Below are 6,363 nucleotides of genomic sequence, written 5' to 3' on the forward strand. Positions count from 1 at the left end.
GCTAGATTGAAGTCACCAAGTATAAGTGTATTATTATCTAAGTATTTCTTCACTTTGGTTAATAATTGATTTATATATTTGTCAGCTCCCACATTCGGAGCATATATATTGAGGATTGTTAAGTCCTCTTGTTGAATAGATCCTTTAAGTATGATATAGTGTCCCTCTTCATCTCTCACTACAGTCTTTGGGGTAAATTTTAGTTTATCTGATATAAGGATGGCTACCCCTGCTTTCTTTTGAGGACCATTCGAATGGTAAATGGTTCTCCAACCTTTTATTTTCAGGCTGTAGGTGTCCTTCTGTCTAAAATGAGTCTCTTGTAGACAGCAAATAGATGGGTCCTGCTTTTTTATCCAGTCTGAAACCCTGCGCCTTTTGATGGGGTCATTAAGCCCGTTCACATTCAGAGTTACTATTGAGAGATATGAGTTTAGTGTCATCATGATATCTATTCAGTCTTTGTTTTTGTGGACTGTTCCACTGAATTTCTTCTTAAAGGGGAATTTTAAGAGTCCCCCTTAAAATTTCTTGCAGAGCTGGTTTGGAGGTCACATATTCTTTTAGTTGCTGCCTGTCTTGGAAGCTCTTTATCTCTCCTTCCATTTTGAATGAGAGCCTTGCTGGATAAAGTATTCTTGGTTGCATGTTCTTCTCCTTTAGGACCCTGAATATATCCTGCCAGCCCTTTCTGGCCTGCCAGGTCTCTGTGGAGAGGTCTGCTGTTACCCTAATACTCCTCCCCATAAAAGTCAGGGATTTCTTGTCTCTTGCTGCTTTAAGGATCTTCTCCTTATCTTTGGAATTTGCAAGCTTCACAATTAAATGTCGAGGTGTTGAACGGTTTTTATTGATTTTAGGGGGGGATCTCTCTATTTCCTGGATCTGAATGCCTGTTTCCCTTCCCAGATTAGGAAAGTTTTCAGCTAGAATTTGTTCAAATACATATTCTGGCCCTCTGTCCCTTTCGGCGCCCTCGGGAACCCCAATTAAACGTAGGTTTTTCTTCCTCAGGCTGTCGTTTATTTCCCTTAATCTATCTTCATGGTCTTTTAATTGTTTGTCTCTTTTTTCCTCAGTTTCCCTCTTTGTTATCAACTTGTCCTCTAGGTCACTCACTCGTTCTTCCACCTTGTTAACCCTCGTCGTTAGGACTTCTAGTTTGGATTGCATCTCATTCAATTGATTTTTAATTTCTGCCTGATTAGCTCTAAATTTTGCAGTCATGAAGTCTCTTGAGTCCTTTATACTTTTTTCTAGAGCCACCAGTAGCTGTATAATAGTGCTTCTGAATTGGCTTTCTGACATTGAATTGTAATCCAGATTTTGTAACTCTGTGGGAGAGAGGACTGTTTCTGATTCTTTCTTTTGAGGTGAGGTTTTCCTTCTAGTCATTTTGCTCAGTGCAGAGTGGCCAAAAGCAAGTTGTATTGGGAAAAAGAGAAAAAGAGAGGAGAGAAAGAAGGAAAGAAAAGAGAAAGAGAAAAAAAAGGGAAGAGAAAAAAAAAACGAAAGAAAAAAAAAAGAAGAAAAAGAAAAAGAAAGGAGAAAAAAAGGGGGGGTGGGGGAAGGAAACAAATCAAAAAGCAAAACAAAACAAAACAAAAAAAAACAAAAACAAAAACAAAAACAAACAAACAAAAAAAGAACCACGGGGGAGTATCTTCTGATTCTGTGTACTTTAAGTCCCTTGGCTTCTCCTGGAGGTTGTCCGTCTAGCTGGTGTTCTGGCGGAGGGGCCTGCTGTGCTGATTTTCAGGTGTTAGCAGTTGGGGGAGCTGCTGTGCCCCTGCCTGGTGCAGGGCTCAGTGGGGGTTGTTTACCCCGTGAGGCCGCAGGAGGAACAGCCCCAGTGGCGGGGCAGCTCTGGAAACCTGGATTCAGCTCCGGCAGGAACTCAGTCTGCAGGGCCTGGAGGCTCCGGGCGGGGCCGCTGCTCTGCTCAGCTGGGGCAGGAGCGTCCTCGCTGTCCTGGGCCCTCCCGGCCTCTGCCTGTCCTGGGGGAGGCGGGATCCTGGGCTGTGTCCCGGCGCCCTGTGCTCCGGAGCCTGCGCTGGTGGATTCGCGCTCCCGGGCCGCGCAGCCCCCTCCGCGGAGCCGCCGCCCGAGCCCCTCCGAGCTGCTCCTGGAACCGCGCAGGCCCCTCCGCACGGAGCCTCTTCCTCTGCCCGAGCCCCCCGAGCTGCTCCCCCCCGCAGCCCCCTCCGCGGAGCCGCCCCCGAGCCCCCCGAGCTGCTCCGGGTCCCGCCGCCCGCGCTGCAGCCCTTAGGGAGCTCGGCGCACTCTCCTGGGCGCGCAGTTGCTGTTACTGTCCCCGGGAGCCCAAGGGCATCCTCGCCCTCCTGGTCCTGCTCCACCTCCCCGCGAGCCCCTTTCCGCCCGGGAAGGTCGGTGCAGCTCCTGCTCCTCCGGGACGGGGCTCTCCTGTCCTGGGGACACTCGCCCCGGCCTCAGCCCGGCTCCTCGCGGGCCCCTCCCCCTTGGAGGCCTTTGTGTCTTTACTTCTTTTTCCCCGTCTTCCTACCTTGATAGAAGCGCGAACTCTTCTCACTGTTGCCTTCCAGCTGGTCTCTCTTTAATTCTCAGGCCGAATTCATAGATTTTCAGGATGATTTGAAGGTTTTCTAGGTAGTTTGGTGGAGACAGGTGATTTGGGGACCCTACTCTTCCGCCGTCTTGCCCCTCCCCCCACATCAGTACCTTTTAACCCCATGGGAAAACTATCTAAGATTCGGAACTCCCAATGACAAGAAGAAGAGAAAAATTATTGAAGGAATAAAATGTTTTCCATCAGAGTAAATTCTTAAGCACATTCCTTACGTGGATGTCCTTTGACTCATTGTTGTTACATGCTTGGCATGGATAGAACACAGGTTGGCGTCTTCCAAAAGGCCCACCTGATAGGCTTCACTTGTCTCCTGGAAACACCACCCTGGAAGGGCAGGTCTGTTTTGAACTTCTGGGCGATTTCTCTCACCAGACACTAGAAAGGACTCCTGATAATGTCTAATTTCAGGGTACCACAGTTCCAAGCCCGTCAACATGAGGTTTCTTCACCCCTCTCATGGAGGGCGCACTCTTGCAAGTGGCTTCTGCAGCCAGTTGTTTGCTCCATGCTCTACCCCTCAGTGGATTTGTGGGCAGTCGGCTGTGTAGGAGCTATGGTGCAGAGGCCTCCTTACTTATCCCCTTCTCCTTCAGCTGGAGCTCAGGGAGCTAGAGGCGACCTTGGAGTTAGCAAGCCACCCTGGCGGAGCAAGGGCTGCAAACACGCTATTCCTCTCTCCTAATTACCTACTATACAGTGACCACTATTCTGAGGTGTTTGGTATGGATCCATTTGTTTTGTGTGTTTTTTAATAAACATGAGTAGCAATTTATATATAAATATTTTAAATTTAAACATTTTACATTTTCAAATGTACTATTATATATTTTACCTCCCCCTTGTGGCCCCAACCCCAACACTTCAGAGCTGGCTGACTTTAATTTAGAAACAGCTTTTGGTTATAGATATTCATGTTTAAGGAACACTTCAAATTACACAAATGGCCCTGTCTCCCAGTTTTTTTTTTTTTTTAAGATTTTATTTATTTATTCATGACAGACACAGAAAGAGAGAGAGAGAGAGGCAGAGACACAGTCAGGGGGAGAAGCAGGCACCATGCAGGGAGCTTGACTTGGGACTTGATCCCGGGTCTCCAGGATCATACCCAATGCTGAAGCGGCACCAAACCACTAGGCCACTGGGGCTGCCCTGTCTCCCAGTTTTTCATGGAAGATGGAATAGATGACTTTTTGACCTCTTTGATTTTTCTTTCTTTTCTAAAAAGGAGTGAATATGGCAATAACAAAACATGACACATTCTCACCAAATGCAAAGTTTACCTTCAAGGTCTTCCCTTTTACAAGTCCTCTCTCACCCAAAATGTGTATGCAGCAAAGAGACTTGAACACATCTGTCTAGCGATGACATATATACGAATACATGTCTCCAATAAAATATAAAATTACCTGACTAAAATAAAGCCAAATATTTCAGCCACAAGCAAAGGGGAATGATTGCCTCCACATAAAATATAAAATTACCCGACTAAAATAAAGCTGTGTGTCTCAGCCACAAGCAAAGGGGAATGACTACATGAGTCAGTAAATAAAACAACTTACTTTAGCAGCAAGAGGCTGCGAGGTGTGGGGGTGGAAAAGGCATCTGAGAGAGTTCATCCCTCAGCACCAGTGACGTGGAGGATCAGGAGGGGCAGAATGAAGAGAGAGCCATGGTCCATGGATAGTCTGCACTGGGGCACCTTGGGGTCTATATTGTGGGTTTGTTAGAAGTGGATGGACATTATTTTGGCCTTTTCCTGGTCCGGTTGTTGCCAGCAGGTGAACAGATGTGAGCCACCAGTCACTGCTTAGTCATGGCCGACACAGATCTTCAGCAGAATCTTCTAGGAATCTCCTGGTCAATCCTTTGTTCCTGCTCCTCTCATGGCCTTGTTGAGCCTTTCAGCAAAAAAAGGCTGGGGTATTCCTGAAACATTTCACCCCCACCAGCATTGCCTGCTCCTGGTCCCCAGATATCTCCTGGCAGATGTTCCTCTCACTATCTCCTCCTGCCTTCTCTGATTCTCGTTGAAAACTGCCACCAGGTAGTCCTGGCTCTGAAAGCACAGATCTGTGTTGAATCTGGACTCACATGTTCCCAGGCAGTTCTCCCCAGCTATATATAGCTCCTCCACATGTCTCTGGACAAGTGGAAGTCCACTTGTGTGCTTTTATCCCAGTTCTCCTGAGACAGAGTGATGAGAAGCCTCTGGAGGTACCCTGACTTGTCATCTTGAATAAGCTTCCTCCAGGGTCTTTTAGAATTCTGTTTTGGGCTCTGTTCAATTCCTGGATGTGTTCATTGCTGTGGGAGGTGAGGATTTCAAATAGGCAGGCTTCCTCAGTCCAGGCTTTCTTGATGGCATCTCTCCTCTCACAAACAGAGAGGATGAGGTCTTCATTAGAGCCAAAGATGTCATCTCAAAATTTCTTGACAATTCAGAATTCAGATCTTTGATCAAATCCTGGAGCCATCTTGAAGGACTGGAGGATCTGCTGGCACCAGGTGTAGCATCTCTCCGGGTAACTTATGAAGGCCTGCTCCTCAGCTCTGAAGCCTTTCCTAGTCTTCCAGAGGACCTGGCCATTTCTCAGGGGTCCAAAGGCAGGAACATATGTTATGGTGCCTTGATTTTCAGACTGTGCTGGAGACATAATTGGGGCGACTATCTTGGATCCCAGGTGTCCAGTATAGCTTGGTACCAGCTGTTGCTGCTGCTCAGGAGGTGGCATTGGCAGCTACCCAGGGTACGACCATGGGGGCTGCTGCCCAAAGAATAACATATGCTGTCCTGACACTGAGGACCCCGCATATAGGTTTCCCCCAAGCAGCAGGTACATTCCATGTGGAGGAATAGACTGCTGGACAGCAGGCTGCCCAAAACCCCCAGGGAAGCCAGAGGATCTCAGGATACAAGCTTGGCACATTGGCTCCTCTGAATGTTCCAGACATGTTGGTGGTCCCCGTTAAACTGCCCTGTGTAGTTGGCCACATTATCCAGCTCAATAGGGGACATGTCTATGTGTGTGTTGGGGGATGGGGGAGTATCATCTCCTCAGGCACCACCACCTGGAGCAGTTGAGGGGTAACCACCTGCCAGCAGATCCTACCCTGCATAATTCACATTAGATCTAGCCTCTGGCTATGGGTGCACAGGGTGGTGAGAGGTGGGCTGGGACTCAGGCAGGGGGGGCTTTCTCTGCAGATGTCCCAGGCACACCACCCTGGGTCTGCCTAGAGCTGGGTCCAGCTGGGGTGCTCAGATGGGGATGAGGCATTTGACATTTTTCCCCTTAGTCCCATGAGAAACAGAATATTTACTTGCAAATCATTACTTAAATTTGATTAGGTCCTTTGCTTTCCAAATGTTTAGTGGGTAAAAGATCTCTGCTAAAGGAGGATGTATACTTCCGTGACTAATCCCATTTTTAGTCTCACTCTTCTTAGCAAAGTTTACATTTGATTTTTCTGGAAAGTGAGATGTGCAGTGGAATGATAGGTGGAATCCTGAGAGCTTGTGTTGGTGGTGCCTTTTATATTAATGTAGTATGTATGCTAGGTTTTCCATATGTTTGTTTTTGAGAAAAGATTATAATGAAGGCAATGGGCTTATGGGCTATGGATGATGTCACATGTGTTACATACATTAACAAACAATTGGCCCAAGTAGGGTAGAGTTAAGGGCCTCAGTGCTAGATAAAGAGCAGCTATGAATAAGATGAAACTGTTCATTAGTTGAAATGTCTCACTGTATT

General features: G+C 47.2%; 1 pseudogene; it reads right to left on the minus strand.

Annotated features, from left to right (window-relative positions):
- Positions 1-4,466: 4,466 nt before the first annotated feature.
- Positions 4,467-5,624, minus strand: LOC144311956 (annexin A11 pseudogene; annotated as a pseudogene).
- Between the last annotated feature and the right edge of the window lie 739 nt (positions 5,625-6,363).

Source organism: Canis aureus, chromosome 4 (assembly GCF_053574225.1).
Source record: "Canis aureus isolate CA01 chromosome 4, VMU_Caureus_v.1.0, whole genome shotgun sequence".
Taxonomy (NCBI): Eukaryota; Metazoa; Chordata; class Mammalia; order Carnivora; family Canidae; genus Canis; species Canis aureus.